This window comes from Apodemus sylvaticus, chromosome 19 (genome assembly GCF_947179515.1).
Source record: "Apodemus sylvaticus chromosome 19, mApoSyl1.1, whole genome shotgun sequence".
Taxonomy (NCBI): Eukaryota; Metazoa; Chordata; class Mammalia; order Rodentia; family Muridae; genus Apodemus; species Apodemus sylvaticus.
In genome coordinates, this window is record NC_067490.1 from 26239977 (window position 1) to 26256741 (window position 16765).

Here is a 16765-nt window from a genome sequence, read left to right on the forward strand (position 1 = left end):
CCACCCCGTGTCACACTGTTTCTGGATCAGAGAGGTGTGGTGGATCTGGGTGGAGGCCTGAGGGTGGTAAGGTAGGATAGTTCAGGTCTGGGTGACCTCCCTCTGGGGTTCGCATTTGAGTTCCCCTGGCATGCTTCTCTGCCCAGGAGAACCTTGCAAGCATTTCCCTTTAAAGTCTCCCTTTCTCTTGCACATGGGTCTCCCTCCATGTGTTCCTCTTCCAAGAGGCTGCCCACACTACCAGTCCTTCAGTGACTTCCAATGCTGCATCCCATGTGCCCAGTTTTGGCTCTGAGGAGTCCCGGGTCCTCACCCGCCCACTCCCCAACCCTCTGAGACCCTCACTGACTGATCGCGGTTGAGCCCGGGCACTTGCATTTTAAGGGGGCACTGGGACATTCTCCTTCCTCCCAGGACAGCAGGCCACAGCTCCCTCCTACATTTGTCACTGTCCTTGTTGCTGCCCCGAGTGTGTGCACACTCTCACTGCCTAGCCGGACTCCTGTCTTCCCTAGGGAGATCTCCGTTTATCAGCTCTGCCACCTCCTGTTTTCTGTCATGTGACCTGAGATGGTAGCATTTCCAGAGAAGATGCCTGGGAGAGCTCTCTAAAGTCAGACATCCCCACTCCACCCAGACCTCATCCTCTCTCTTATCTGTCCCCAAACTCGGGTGGATCTCTAAGGTCTGAGTGTCCATTCCTGCCACCCCAGATCCAGGACTGTGGAGAAACAGGCAAGGGAGTCAGATTGAGGGCAGGTGGGGTCAGTTACCAAGATGGGCTTTCTCCCTTTTCAGTCAGAAAGGAGCTGGGCTGAGGAGCAGGTTGTAAGGCGGTCTCCTCAATCGAGAGCTCTATGCCATTGTTCCCTGCTGGGCCATGATCAAAGCCTCATCTGCCTCTGCAGGAATGCTGGGGCTACTGGGAGAGAGGATGCAGTCCTGGGAGACTGGGGACTGTGTTGTCAGGAATTGGCATCAGGGTCCTTCCTAGGGGACCGTGAGATGAGCATCTCACCCATATACCTCAGATGCTCCTAGCAGACAGCCTGGCTTTGGAGCAGCATGGTCTTCAGAGAGGAAGTAGAGGACTTTCTTCTCAGTAGGAAGTGGATTTGAGACCCCCACATTCCTAGGAACTGGTGGGCCCCATGGGTCTCCTCTGTGTCCGGGCAACACTCCAGGCCCTGCCAGTGAAATCACTCTGCTTGGGTGCTCAGGCTGTGAGTGAGCATGTCTGTGCTAAAGAATGGTTCTCCTTGATGACACCATCCTCCTTGTCCTTCAGGCAAAGGCCACCAAAGAGACACAGGAGGCTCAGAGGTTGCACCTGCGGAGCCTGCAATACCTGGAGCGCTACATCTACCTGATCCTCTTTAACGCCTACCTTCGCCTGGAGAAGGCCAGCTCCTGGCAGAGGCCTTTCAGCACCTGGATGCAGGAGGTCAGAAAAGCTGCTGAGACAGACTAACAGGCCTGGGGGTGGTGAGCTCGTAAGGCCAGCTGTATCTTTCCCCCTGGTGCCTGAGTATGCTCTTTAAGTCCCAGGTGACAGGCTCCCATATGGAATCCCCTACTTTCCTAGGGGATTGGCTCCCACTCAGCTATTGTGTCCCTTGCCTAGTGTCTCACTAGGTAGAGAGCTGATATGTGTGGCAGCTGAGTACATGAATGATGGGGGAGGGAGACAAAGGGGTGAAACGGGCATCTTCTCAGAGCTTGCTCTGTGTGTCTCATGGCCAGCACTGCCTATCACCTGGACACTTTGGTCCGTTATTCTATTCAACTCCCATGTGTTTCCTATGAAGTCCAAGGACAAGGTTGTTTGTCCTGATCCTATGTTCTTCCAACTATGACTTTGGATATGGATGAGGCCGGAAGCCTTCTAAGCAGTAGAATAGTATCAGAGGAGTTATTGTCCCGTGGGAAAGCAGTGACAAGTCTTTGACATGTGTGTAGTGCCTATGCCAGAGCTGGCAAGAGGGGTCTGTGTAGAGGTCCGGGGACTTAACAATTGTCCTGGAAACTGTTTATTCTTCCTCCTTTCTTGAGGTCTCTGTGATCCTTCTATGCTTGATATTCCAATCGATCCTGGCGTCTGCCGGTCAAGAGAGAGGTCGGTTCCTCCCAGGAAAGTAGCCTGTCATTACCCCTCAGCCAGGAGGCTGGCCCGCTAACCTCACCGTCCATTGGCTGTTGTAATATGGTTTCAGGTCCACATTTAGCTACCAGGATGTGAGTGGGTGGGGGGATGGGGCGAGAGGACTCAGCCGCAGTGGGTAGAGGACAGGTTCAGGGGCTCAGGACTGGATGGAGGTGTGTTCAGAACTGCAGGGAGCAGGGCCAGCGAGGCGGGGAAGCAGGCGGCCGAGGCTGCACCTTGGTGCTGGTCTTGGGTGTCCGTGTGGGGAAGCGCGTGAAGTGAATCTTCCTGCTTGAGGGTCAGCGCTCAGTCAGAAGATCTGACGAGGGCTCTGTTGAGACCCCCCTGATGAGCAGGTCCAGGCTTGGCTTCCTCTTTGAGCCCAGGGATGGAATGTAGGTGGGAAGATCTCATGTAACCCAAACTGGCCCCAAACTCACTATGTCGCAGAGGATGGCTTCTGATCTTCCTGCTTCTACCTTCTTGGGATTATAGGCATTCCTGGGACTTAATGCCATGCCCGGTTGTTTCCTATGTTTACTGGGGTTCAACCCCAAGGCCAATATACTTGCCAGGCAAGCACACTACTAACAGCTACATACCCAGCCTGGAAACAAGGACAATTTCTGCTTGAGTTCTTAGATTATGAACCTGAGGGCACATTTGTTCTCTCCTCTAGCTACTTTTAGGACTAGATGTGGATGGAGATCAAGGGCAGAGGTGCTCACTTAGGCAGGAGTGTTACTCTAACTCAGGGGTCCTCAGTCCATTTACTGGGACAGACAGAGGTAGGGGTGAGCATGCCTGGGGACAGCAAGGACAATATCATCTCATTGACCAGGTGGAATTGTTCCCAGTAAGGTGTTGGGGATGGTTGGGACATGGGCCAAGGTCCAGGCTACTGGGCTCCCAGCTCCATGTCACAGAAAGCCAGACGACTTGGGTGACTTCCCATCCATAGGGAAGGGATGTCAGCTCTGGAGTCCATACTGCCTCTGGAGCCTCCCTGCCCAAATGTGGTTTGCTGGATTGGCCAGGCCAGTGCCGCCGAGGTCTCCCAGTCATGCCCAGTGCCTCATATATCTGCACAGCATGCTCCATGCAGATCCAGGAGTGAGGCCTGTAGGGACCGTGGACCATGGTGGTTATAGATGGACATGCAGGTTTGTGGAAACTGCAGAGCTTGCCTGAGGACATTTCTGGCCCAAGACTCCCCAAAATGCCTCCCGAGCTTAGCAAGGGGGGAGGGTGGCTTGGGGACAGTAGGCCAGATGACACCTCCACCTCTGATGCTCTGCCCCATTTCTGCCCTGTCCAGGTGGCAACCAGAGCTGGCATCTACGAGATCCTCAACCAGCTGGCCTTCCCTGAGCTGGAGAGCATGGACGACCAGCCCCTGTCACGGCTCCGCTACCGCTGGCAGGAGCAAAGTCGAGACCCGGAGCCCTGCGACCTTGGGGACTTCCTGTAGGCCCCCTTGCTCTTGCTAGGCAGGCCGGGGAGGGGGAACCTGAGGGTCTCATTGCTTCTGAAGGACACTTGTCAGCTTCCTGGTTAGACTTGAGGGGCTGAAAGCTTTTGGAAAGAGGGTTTTTTTGGTAACCCTACCAATATATACATTGAATATATAGACAGCACTGCCATTTTCTGTCAACCCTATGGGTGTGTAATGTCTTCTGGTAAGGCCCAGTGCGTGTACCTCACAGACCAGCTGGCAAACAACCTTCAGAGAGCTCACTCCCCTAGCAGCCAGTCACCACCTCTGTCCTCTCTTCACCGTTGGTCATCAGACTGCCTGGGCGGGCAGCAGGCTGGCCATGTTTGCATTTTCACTTCCTTCCTCTGACTGGCTTGCTCCTGCCTCTGCCTCTGCCTTTCAGCCCAAGCAGCTACCTGAGGAGGATGGCGAGCCGGGCAGGTCTGTGTTGAGGCAGCTCTGCCCAGCTCCTTCTGGCTCTCGAGTGTCGCAGGTCTGGAAGACTGAGGGGATGACTCCCCTTCTCTTCTACCTGTCTTTCCCCAGTTCCTCCCCTAAGCTGGCAGATGAGCCCAGGGAGTTGGAAACATCAGGGAGGCCCTCCCAGTGTGGGGAAAGAACTCACAGAGGCCATGGAGATGGTGAAGAGCATCCTGCCGAGGGTTGTAAGCCTGTTAACGGGATCGAGGTGACTCTTGGGAGAGACTCTGTGGACACAGGACCTGGTGGCTTGTCAGGCCTTAGAATCCAGGCTGACCCCTGCCAGGATCCCTGGGCTGCTTTCGCTGAGTCACACTGAGATGACACTGAGGAGCGAGCTTTGTTCACACAGTGGGAAGAGGGGCAGAGAGGGCTGTGCTTGGTGAGTCTCAGCTGGGACTGAAGTTTGCCACAACTAGTGGTTGAACTCCTGAGTCCGGGGGCCTGGCTACCTGTCTTAACTTCTTGAAGGAGAGCGATGAATCTCTGGGTGCCCGTCCTTCATGGAGGATGTCAGCTGTTAGCTGTGCTATTTGAAGATGTCAAAGTTGTTTCCAGCCTGGGGAAGTGGAGACCCTCTTAGCTGAATTCTTTTGCAAGCTGCTGTATGTCTGTCCATGGCTTCTCAGGTTTGCTGGTGTCTGTTTTGTGCAAGTCAGCTTTGTTCAGAAAAAGTCTAGCCAAGGAGTCGGAGGCCAGAGAGACCAGTCACAGTTTTGTGGTTGACACTGACTTGGGGATATGCTGGGACCAGTGGCAGGTCACTGTACCCCTCTGCCTCAGTTTCTCTGTTTGTAAAATTGGAGAATAATACTTGCCTACCTACCTCACAGGGGTGTTGTGAGGAATCATTTATGATTTTCTGTTTTTGTTTTTTGTTTTTGTACAGAGCTTTTGAGCATTAAAAACAGTACAAACGTGTAACGTGCCGCTTTGTTGGTTGGTCTTTAGTCTGAGGCAGTCATGGAAGCCATGCGGATAAGTGTGTGCCCCAGAGTCTAGGTGGATGCATGTGAATGGAATGGCCTTGATACCAGCACCCCTGATGCTGAGAGGCTGCGGGTGTCATAGTTGTCATGTCCCCGTCCTTGTCATCAGTCACAGCCCACCATCTCATGCTGGATGTCTAAGGTGGTCGTGGTGATCCACCATCAACTGTCCATCAAGACAATGTACCAGAGGCTAGCCCTCAGGCTAATCTAGTGTGTCTGTGTGTGTGTGTGTATTTCCTCACTTAAGGCCCCCTCTTCCCAAATGCCTCTCCTCTGTCAAGTTGACATAAAACTAACCAGCACAACATATCCACACACACACACAGACACACACACTCACAGACACATACACACACACACACACATACACACACACACACGCATACACACACACAGAGAGAGAGAGAGAGAGAGAGAGAGAGAGAGAGAGAGAGAGATGGGGGGATGGAGAGAATATCCCAGGTCCAGCCTTGTGATGGAGCAGAGCTGGAGATGTTATTACAGCTTTTGAGAAGGAAAGACACTCAGAGTGGACTTAGGGCCTCTTGAGGAGGACAGGCCTCAGCCACTCTTCCTCTGTAGACACTGTGAGCCCCGCTCAGTGCCCCCAAGTCCTGTTGCCATCCCCTTTGCATTTATACCATTTTGGTTTGGATGTCAGACATCCCCCATTGGCCTGAGTATTTGGACACTTTGTCCCCTGTGGGTGGCACTGTGTGTTTGAAGATTGCAGATGTGCACCCACCACTGGAGGATGGGTCCTGCTGGGAGCAGGCCTTGAGATCTTAGTGTCCAGCCTCACTTCCTGTCCATTCTCACCTTCAACTCAATGGGCTTCCACTGCTCCGGTCACCATGACAGACCACATCCTTTTTACAGATATATATAAACACACACACATACACACACACACACAAACACCCACACACATATATATATGTGAATACATATATGTATATATACAAACATACTTATATAAATATACACACTATGTATATGTATATGTATATGTATATGTATATGTATATGCCCCCACCTGACTTGTCTTCCTGGGCCTGTATACTGCTTCACCACCCTCACCCCAAGCCCCAAGAACACATGCAGTTATGGCAGAACTGCCTTCAAGTGGGTGTGAGGAGCAGCCGGAACCTCAGGGGAAAGTCCAGCTCGTCTTCCCACCTTCCATGAGGGAGCGTCAACAGTCAGCTCCCCTGCCCATGGTGGACACCCACCATCAGCTGGTTTGACTTTGAGGCTCCCTAATGGCCAGTGATACTGACCAATTTTCCATTTAATTATCAGCTCACACATGCACACACACACACACACACACATCTTGAAACAAACGTGAGAGAAACGGGGAGTGGGGTGGAGACTCAGCATCTTTGGAGGCGTAACCTGAGCCATCAGAACGGTCCATATGGCTCCTGTTGGGACAGTGAGTTGGGACCCTCCATTATAGAGCGGAACAGTTGAGCATGTCTCACTTCCGGTGAGTCTCTTAGAGAAGCCAGCTCTACTTTATCATAAGCCTAGTCCTAAACTTCTTTCTGCATGTGGGTATCTTGTGCTGGCCAGTTTTATGCCACAAGCTAGAGTCACTTTGGAAGAGGGAAGCTCAAGCCAGGACATTTCCCCAGTGGGGCGTCCTGAGGGCAAGCCTGTGGCACATCTTCCTGACTGATGATCAGGGTGGGAGGGCCCAGCTTACTGTGAGTGATCTCACGCTGGGCTGGTGGTCCCGGGCTCTGTAAGAACACACACTGAGGAAACCTGGGAGCAAGTCAGTGAGCAGGACCTTCAGCTCTTACCTCCAGGTTTCTGCCTCAAGTTCCTGTCCTGACTTCTCCAGACGAGGAACTGGAAAGCAATCTTACCACGATTATTTATCATCCCTTTCCTCCACAATTGTTTTGATCATGATGTTTTATCACAGAAATAGAAACCCTAACTTAGACAGATGTGTATGAGGTGTGTGTGTGTGTATGTGTGTGTGTATGTGCACCTGCTCTTTTTTAAATTTAATTTAAATTTATATATGTAAGTACACTGTACATATACACATACATATATAAACATACAAACATACCTATACACAAATGCAAACACACACACATACATACACACATGCATATAAACATGTATATACATATAAGCATACATCCATGTATCCACACATATACACATGCATACACATATAAACATACATACATACAGACAGACATATACACATACACACACAAACACACATACATATACATACATGCATACACAGATACATATACACACATGTATACACACATGAATACTGACATATATACACATACACACTTATACACACACAAATAGATAAATGTAAATAAATGAAGTGAGAAGACCCTGTGTCCTGTGCTCAAATTTCCCACATAGAGCTGCAATGACTTCAGGATGCTCCTGCCAGTTCACCGCACTCCCCACCGTTCCACATTGTCTTTCAGCCAGACACCGAATGCCTATCATGATTTATTGCCACATTTATGCTACTGTTTCTTGACTCAGAGGATGAGGGATGGGGGTCCCGCATGACCAGCAGAATTAGAGAAAGCAGTTCACTTCCAGTATCTGACTGTCCATTTTATAAAACTGGTTGTTGAACACAGACACCTATCTCAGGGCATCGTTTGTCCCCTCTTCTCTGTCACCAGGCCACCAGCATACTTACTGTCACATCATATTTATAGTCCGCTGTCACGTCATGTGCTTGCTGACACAGACCTTCAATCGTCAGGAGCAGAACGAGGGACAAAAGGCACATAGGAATAGCGACACAGGAATTGTCTGACAGATGATCTTGCTATGCCAAGGAGGGAGGGATTTGAAGCTGGGTGGGGACAGTATCTGGCCTTGGGCTGGGCTTCTGGCCAAGGTTTAAGCTAAGCAGCAGTAGTTGCCAAGCTTGGGGACACTGGGGGCTGAGGCAGTGTGGAAGGGAGTCAGCAGAGCTCTATGGTACAAACTCAGCCCCTCTAGTGACAGGCTCCGGTCACTTTACTGCATATTAGACCCTCTGTGGCTCCCCTGGGAGAAGTCAGTTGAGCATCCCAGTTTTGTTGCTTGCTTTCTTGAGACAGGGTCTCACTATATAGACCAGGCTGGGCTCGAACCCATAGAGATCCACCTGTCTCTGCCTCCCCAATGCTGGGAATAAAGGCGTGTGCTACTACGCCCAGCTCTCAGGCATGTTATTAGTATTATTATTTTTACCAAACTGCCCCACTGCGGTTTCCTGGAGGATCTCCCAGAAGCCCGTGGGGGGCATACTCCAGGCAGGTCTCTCCAGTGAGATGGGGCAAACACTGGACCTGGTAGCGGAATTTTAGGCTGCCGTGGTTCAGGTTACAGGTCACCTCATGGGAACCAGACCGGGGTTTCTGGTCACATGAACCAAGAAGGTCATCATCCCAGCCATTGTCAGCATCCCAGACCTGCACCCTGAGGGGTCCCCCCGTAGACAGGAGCACATTCCCAAAGTCCCTCCCTTTAGGCCACCTGGGATTGTTATTGTTCCAAACGACTTCGGTCCTGTACTCCTGGCCACCAAAGAAGATCTTTAGGTAGGCATCAGTAGCAGTGATGTAGTCTCCCCACAGACCCTCTGCCTCAAAATTGCTTACATTCAGGTGGGCCAAGCCCCTCTGGCGTGGACAGCAGTCCTGGTTGGTGACCTTCGAATCCTGGCACACACACTGGCATGAATCACGACTACTCTTATGCTGGCCTGGCCCACAGGGCCGGCTACAGTTCCGCCAGCGGGCCCTGCTCATCACATAATGACTGATTGCCTGTCTCAGTGCCTCCCGCTTCGGGTCCAGGTCTTCCAGTAATGTGTGCAGGGGCTCCAGACTGTAGTCCACCAGTCCAGGGCTTCTGGGCAGTGAGGCTACCCAGGTTGAGAACTGCTCTGGTGTAGCTTGGTTCCCAAAGAGCAGATCATGCGTGGAGTCAAGGGGGCCACCGAGCACTTCGACGTGACGTTCGCGGTAGGTCTGGTGGAAAGAGGTGGTGATTTTGTGCTGTTTCTTCTTCTCCTCACAGGCCTTGTATTCGCTTGAGGCGCTGGCTTGGCCACCGATGCTGACCTGGGCCTCCACCTTCAGGCAGTCTGCTACCTCATCAGCTGTGAGCCCGTCCAGGGTCAGCTGACAGGTGCGCAGGGCCGTGAGGGCTGAGATGCGGCCACCTAGGTCCATAGCCGAAATAAAGTGGGTGCCGTAGGAGGAGATGAGCCTGCGATACGCATGCTCCGTGGAGCTGTTGAAGGTGGGGGGAAGGGCTCTGAGTGCCCTTCTGAAGTCAGAGTGCAGTGGAGGGTTTTGTGCTAGGCGAACGCTGTGGAGAGGGCAGAGCATTAGAGGACCTGTGTGGGTGGCATTTCCCTGATTCAATAGCACCTTCAAGACCCCTCTCCCCATCTATACACACAGACATGAAAGTACACTGGGGCTAGCTGGGGGAAAAACAAATGGGATAGGAAGAGTTAGGATAAAAAAGATTGTGATTAAAATATGTACATGTGTTCTTGTGCATGCCGGGGAATGTTCTGGGTATGGTGGCCCAGGAGTGGTATAGCAGGGTCCTCCGGAAGTGTCATTCCCAGTTTTCTGAGGAACCACCAGACTGATTTCCAAAGTGCTTGTACCAGCTTGCAATCCCACCAGCAGTGGAGGAGTGGTCCTCTTTCTCCACATCCTTGCCAACACCTGCTGTCTCCTGAGTTTTTAATCTTAGCCATTCTGACTGGTGGGAGGTGAAATCTCAGGGTTGTTATGTTCATAGCAGCCTTGTTTATAATAGCCAGAAGCTGGAAAAATCCTAAATGTACCTCAATGGAGGAATGGATACAGAAAACGTAGTATATTTACACAGTGGAATACTACTCAACAATTAAAAACAATGAATTCATGAAATCTTAGGCAAATGGTTTGAACTGGAAAATATCATCCTAAGTGAGGTAACCCAATCACAAAAGGACACACATGAAATGCAGTCACTGATAAGTGGATATTAGCCCAGAAGCTCTGAATACCCAAGCTGCTAATAACATATCAAATGATTCCCAAGAAGAAGGAAGGAGAGGGCCCTGGTCCTGGAAAGGCTTGATGAAGCAATGTAGAGGATTACCAGGACAGAGAAGTGGGAGGGGATTGATTGGGGAAAGGGCAGAGGGATGAGGGTTTATGGGACTTGTGGGGTGGGGGGATCCAGGAAAAGGGAAATCATTTGGAATGTAAACAAAGAATATAAAAAATAATAAAAAATATTTACATTTACTGAAACCTACTGTTAAAATTTAGAATTAAGATATGCTATCTAAAAAGTGGAAAGTATGTGAATGTGCAGTAGGGAGTAGAGTTAAAGCTTGCTGCTAACCCTGCCAACCCAAGTTCAATCCCCAGAACCCACTTAGTAGAAGCAGAAGAAATGATGCCCACAGGTTGTCCTCTGATCTCCTCACACTTGCTGCAACACACAGATACACATTCGCACACTAAAAAAAATACACAAAAAAGTAAAGAAATATTTTTTAAATGCCAGGTGGTGGTTATGCAAGTCTTTAATGCCAGCACTCGGAGGAAGAGGGAGGCAGATCTCTCTGAGTTCAAGGCCAGCCTGATCTACTGAGTGAGTTCCAAGACAGGCAGAGATACAGAGAAACTTCCAAAATAAAATCTTTTTTTTTTAAGCCTGAGAAACTAGTGCAGGCTCCATGGTGTCACTGTGTATCCACGCAGTGAGGAAGAAGGACACGGCCAGGCCTCCTGTCCTTACCCAGTAAGACTCCACGGTTGGTCTGCAATGCCTGGGAGAGAGGGCTTAGGTGCTCACTGCCTGTGTTTACATGTCATCAAGCTAGGGCTCAGGGACAATCCTGCTTTCATCCTCCTTTTCTCTGGATGTAGGTGCTCATGCATAGAGGAAGCCTGTCATAGATACATTTTATATATATATATATATATATATATATATATATATATATATATATATATATATATATATATGTGTGTGTGTGTGTGTGTGTGTGTGTGTGTGTAGGTGTATGTATATATGATAGACAGACAGATAGATGATATATAGGTGATAGACAGAGAAACAGACAGATACATACATACATATATAGATGATAGATACATAGATACTTATATACACAGTAGATAAATACATACATGCATATGTACATACATACATACATACATACATACATAGATGATACATAATACAGTTAAATAGACACACACACAGTTACATAGATAGATATGTTGCTACAAAGATAGATGATTGATAGGTGATAGATAATGATGGTAGATAGATAGATGATAGAGAATTAGATGATAGACAGATAGCTAGGGCTATCGGGTCTGGCATCTAAACAACAGTGCCACTGTAGGTTTTCATTGTCATCTTGATACAACCTAAAATCACTTGGGGAGAGTTTCTTAGGGACTGTCTAGATCAGATCAGCCTGCGGTCTTGCCTGTAGAGGATTGTCTTGATTGCCTTAATTGATGTGGGAAGACTCAGGCTGAAAGTGGGTAGCACCATTTCCTGTTTTGGGCCCTGGACTGTATAACGCTAGAGAAGGCTGACTGAGCCCTCGGCAGGAACTCGGTTATTTCTCCCTGCGCTTGACTGTTGGTATGATGTGATCAGCTGCGACAGAACAAGCCATGATAGATGGTAACCCAGAAAGGTGACTAAAATAAGCCCTCTCTCCTTAGCTGCCTTTTGGTCAGGACATCATCAGAAATTAATCTACAGGGGCCACATATCAGACAGGCTGGGTATTAGATTGTTATGGTTCATAACAGTAGCAAAAGTACAGTTCAAAAGTAGCAACAAAATCATTTTGTGTCTGGAGTCATCACATTAGGAGCTGTATTAGGATCACAGCAGTAGGGAGCATGAGAACTACTGATTCTACAGTGATCAGGATTCGGTGTCCTCCTGTGAAATAGTAGGTAAACTCTACTCTGCTATTCCAGAGCTCCTAGACCCCTTAGAGTGTCCCACCATTCTTCCGGTTCCTCTCACCTCTGCCTCAGATCTTACCTGTACATGCGACACTCCACTGTGTCAGTATTAAAGTTGTACTGGTCCTGATGGGTCTTCTCGGCTGCAAAATTGGCTACCTGGGAGTGGGAGCCGGCCATGGACACGTGCACCTTTGCTTCCGGCTTCGGGTTCACCTCCAGACCCACACGCCAGTCGTTCTTGATATTAGCAGCTGCCTCCCGGGCCACGCCCTCCGTGGAGCTGACCTTGACTGTTTGCAGTATGAGCTGTCAGGCCTCCAGTGGGCGATTGCCACGGGTAGGCGCTGTATAGCTTCTCTCATTAGGGAGTTTTTACAGAGGGTGCAGGTGCGGTCTGGCCTCAGGAACTTCCATGTGTTCACTGGGAAGGAGCCAGAGCGGCGGAGGGTGGTCACATCCATGCCTTCCCCAGCCAACCATGCACCTGGCACGAACTTGCGCTTCTGCTTGCATTCTGACCGAGTGGCAGTGTAGCAGGGAGCAGGGACAGGGCTTGGCAGCAGCAGGAAAAGGCCCAGGAGGAACAGGTACGTGGCCATGATGCTGCAGGCACAGTAGTCATAAACTCTGGGGAGCTGTAGGAACAGGGATGAAGGATGCTGACCTCTCCCTCACCACTGGGGAGCATCAGGAGACAGAGTCAACTTCTCTTTAGCTATTGCGATGACAGAGCTGCACTGGCTTTGTCCACTGTACAGAGAAACCCAGAGGGATTTAAACATATGGCCCAGAGTGGCACAGGCAGGAGGAACACCGTGCTGAGATTTTATCATCTCAGACCCAGCAGGAATCAAGAGTGAAGGCTGTGACCCTGGACAGAGCATCTGTAATAGGTTTTGGCTCTGGAGATGTGTGTTTTTTTACCCAGTGAAGGACACTTTTCTAACCTTATTCCCCTCCCCCATTCTGGGAATAGACCCAGAGCCTGATGCACTGTAGGCAAGAGTTCCACCAGCGAGCTACACCCTACATCTCATTAATTAATTAATTAATCAATTAAGTTAGAGACAAGGTATCATTGCTCAGGATAGCTCAGGATAGCTGTGTAGTCACTGTGTTGCCTAAGCTAGCCTTGAACATGTGGAGGAGCTAGGATCTCAAGTCTGTGGCAGCAGGCATGGCTCCGAGCTGATTCTTAATTTCTCTCCATCTCTAATTCCAATGGTGACATCCTTCTCTCCCTTAGAGATGTGAGGGCTACTCTGAGCCACCTGCAATGCCCCCCCATCTCTAGAATGGATGAAGGCTGTCCTGTATCGATGCCCTTGGCTGTAGAGTGGGGGACCTTTAAGTGTGCCCTTGCAAGCCCTTCCACTGCCCAGGCTTTCTGTCTTGACAGTCCCTGCCAAGTACTGCACGCTATGGCAGGATGGGCACCTACCTACCTGTTGCCTGCTACCTGGCAACGATCCATTAGAAGGCTCTTCCTTGCTCCGAGGTCCTGGTTTGGAATCTCCTTCTATCTCCTCTCTGTCTCAGGCTTTCTCTACCTGTGGATCTTGGCCATGGGAAAACACACACTTCCAATGGTCCTGGAAACCCCCAAACATAAATTTATTTTCATGACTTCCTGACTGTAATTTCGCTATTGTGCTGTTTCTAAGACCATCGGAAGTAGGTTTCCCCCATCCCCCAATTGACATGACCCACAGATGGAGAACTGGCTCCTTCCAAGGCTCTCGGAGGTCTTTCATTTTTTCTCCTCTGTCTGCAGGGTCTTACGTGAGGGAGCGGGGTGAGCAGAGGTCTCCCTCACACCTAGCTGCAGTCTTCCATGTTCTACCCAAAGCAGGGAGTTGGAGGACGAATTCAGGTAATGTGTGACGCTGGGAGATGAACAAGCCACAGAGAATTCCTGTCAAGCATCATGGTTACTCTGCTTTGCCGACTGTCACACTCGTGACTTTGACCAACGGACATTGGTCCCCTTCTGGCCTTCTTTGTATTGTCATGGAGTCTATTTACTTGGCTTCTTTCTTCTTTTCCCATCTGTCCCTTTCCTTCCCTCCCCTAACCTTCCTGGCATCTTCTGAGACGGGGGTTTACCACGTTCTCCGATGGTAGAGTCATAAGCGTGCTCCATCTTGGCACATTTCTATCGTTTATGAGCCCTATCTGCCAGAACTGCTGGAAATAGCCTTTGAGATGCGGACAGTCATCATTTACACATGAACCCCAGAGTGGTCACCAACCTGATGAAGGAATGAGAGATGGGCTGGAAGATGGCGACTAGCACTTCTGGTTGCTTCTTCTGAATGTCCCTCCAACTCTCTTTCCTGGGTATCCCAACCTCCCTTCTTCCCACCCTTCCTCCTCCTTACCTGAAGTCCCACAGAGATGGCACTGCAGGATAGGGGACACCTGTGTTGCCAGTGGAGGCTGTTAAAATGCTGCAATTGATCCCCAGGCGGGCCCACCCAGGCCAATGCCATATCACTTCCTGCCCTGCCCCCAGGCTGTGGTCACAGGTCCCCACCAGCACCCACCCCGTTGTCACCTCTTTATCTTGTGAGAACCTTCAGGAAGTCAGCTGTGAAGACCAGAGGCTCATCTGTCAACCAGAACTGCCGGGGCACAGACTCTGGTCTCCACCAGCAGGCCCACTGAACTATCTGCTTCCATGTTGAGTGTGTGGGAAGGGATGAGCTGTCAGGAAGAGGTGAGGAAGAGTGGCCTGGGCTTGAGCGGCTGGGCCAGGGCCTTCAGCCTCTTCACATCTCAGCTCCTCATCCAAACGTGTGGCTAATCACAGTGTCCCATGAGCAGGGACATGAAGATGTGGTGCGGTGCTTAGGATTAGACATGATCTTTATTTATTCTCAATGCATGTGACTTGTTCCCTCCTCCTTGGGGAGTGGTGAGAGATACGCACAGCCGGTGCCCACCTCTTATCCATACCTCCATCCCAGCTGCCTCAGGTTTGAGCAAGTTAGTACTGTGGAAAGACAGTTGCCCACTCAGCTCTGCCTGAAGTTACTGGGAGTGGGGTTCTTATGGGTGCAGTGACTCATGGACACCTTCTGGTGGCAAAAAAAAGTGCTAGTTATGAGGTGGGTAAGTTTGGGAAGGGTGGGGGTAGTTCTCAACACCCCTAAGTGCATACATGATGGGAACAAGTAGCCGCAGGCCGCAGGCCACAGGGTCACAGCTCACCCAGGCCTCTGCCACCTTTCTCAGAACTGGGCCTCCTCTTCTGTTACTCCCCCAGAAATGGCAGCTGACCTTTGGTCCCACCTTGCTGCTCTGCCAAGGTGGTCTGACTGGGATGCCAAAGCTCAGAGATATTCAGTCCCCAACCATACTGGAAAGACAGCCTGTATGCTGTAGACACCTACACAAAGTCTGCAGGAAGAGAGTCAAGAATCTAAATGGAATTCAGAACACACCAGAGCACACTCTTAGCAGTTTAAAAAAAAAAAAAAAAGCTCCTAGCCCAGCAGTAGTGGTGCATGCCTTTAATTCCCATACTTGCTAGGCAGCAGGCAGATCTCTGAGTTTGAGGCCAGCCTGATCTACAGAGTGAGTTCCAGCACATCCAGGGCTGCACAGAGAAACCCTGTGTTGAAAATCAAAACCAACCAACCAAAAAACCAGAAAGCCAATAACAACAAAACAAAACTGGAGAGAGAGACAGAGGGGAGGGGGGAAAGGGAGAGGAACAGGGACAGGGAGAGGGAGAGAGGGAGGGAGGGAGGGAGAGAGAGAGAGAGAGAGAGAGAGAGAGAGAGAGAGAGAGGGAGAAAGAGAGAGACAGAGAGACAGACAGAGAGAGAGAGGTAGGGAGGGAGGGAGAGGGAGAGAGAGAGAGAGAATCTGAGAATGGAAGTTAATAGCAGTTTGGCCATTGAAGGCAAACTTGGGAAAAGCAGGTCTGGGTCTGGGGCCTGGCTCTGTCTCCTTGGTCTCTCTCTGGGTCTTAGTTTCCTCATCACCATAAGCAGAGATGGGAGGGAAATATGGAAGCTGGTGGTGTGGCTCAGACAGTTGTTGTCTACCTGAAAATGTATAGCCCTCCATGGGTTGCAGAGTGTGTGAGGTAGACATGACTTTACAGGTCATTCAACTGAGGCACCAGCTTACTGCATCCGGCAGGTCAAATCTGGCTCACTACCTGGTGATATTAATAAAGTTTTATTAGTTCACTGTTAGGCCCACCCACTTTTACATCACCTGTGGATACCGAGTGCTTCAATGGCAGACTTCCCAGGCTTTAACAGAGCCTGCATGGTCTGCCCACAAAGCAGGAGCTATTTGCTTTCAGTACCATGCAGGAAAGGTTAGCAGAGCCCTGATCATGGCAGATAGATCTGAAAACTGAGGTGACAGGAAAATGGGTTCCAGGGACACAGAGTGTGGGCCATCATGATGTGTCAGCAGGAGCCAGGCCCCTTGCTTGTGGAGCCTTCCTCTACCCCACCCATTTAGCTCACTGCTTTCCTGCTGGAAGCTGTTTTGTATGGTGCCTGAGCTGCAGCTGATGGGTCTCATGCATTGGTACAGTGGCACTGTTGCTTTGTGTCTGAGTAGCATCCTGCTTCAGTGATTGTGCCTTACCTGACTTACTCTCTACAGAAACCACCAAGAGCTTGTTTTAATAGATGGT

The 16765-nt window shown here is 50.2% G+C and overlaps 2 protein-coding genes and 1 pseudogene across 7 annotated transcripts in view; all 3 read right to left on the reverse strand.

Moving 5' to 3' along the window:
* LOC127669889 (perforin-1-like) overlaps positions 1–16765 on the reverse strand; it is a 172655-nt gene that overhangs the window by 68624 nt on the left and 87266 nt on the right. The window contains exon 1 of one of the 3 annotated variants that reach the window (XM_052164118.1): positions 14484–14547. The exons of the other annotated variants lie outside the window; for them this stretch is intronic. The gene's annotated coding sequence lies outside the window, so the exon portion shown is untranslated. Of the gene's footprint in view, positions 1–14483; positions 14548–16765 lie in introns of those variants that run through there. 3 annotated transcript variants of the gene reach the window in all.
* The window catches only part of LOC127669885 (perforin-1-like), a 174950-nt gene that overhangs the window by 35631 nt on the left and 122554 nt on the right, over positions 1–16765 (reverse strand). The window contains exon 1 of one of the 4 annotated variants that reach the window (XM_052164112.1): positions 14484–14547. The exons of the other annotated variants lie outside the window; for them this stretch is intronic. The gene's annotated coding sequence lies outside the window, so the exon portion shown is untranslated. Of the gene's footprint in view, positions 1–14483; positions 14548–16765 lie in introns of those variants that run through there. 4 annotated transcript variants of the gene reach the window in all.
* Positions 7588–16765, reverse strand: part of LOC127669891 (perforin-1-like) — a 131738-nt pseudogene continuing 122560 nt past the window's right edge.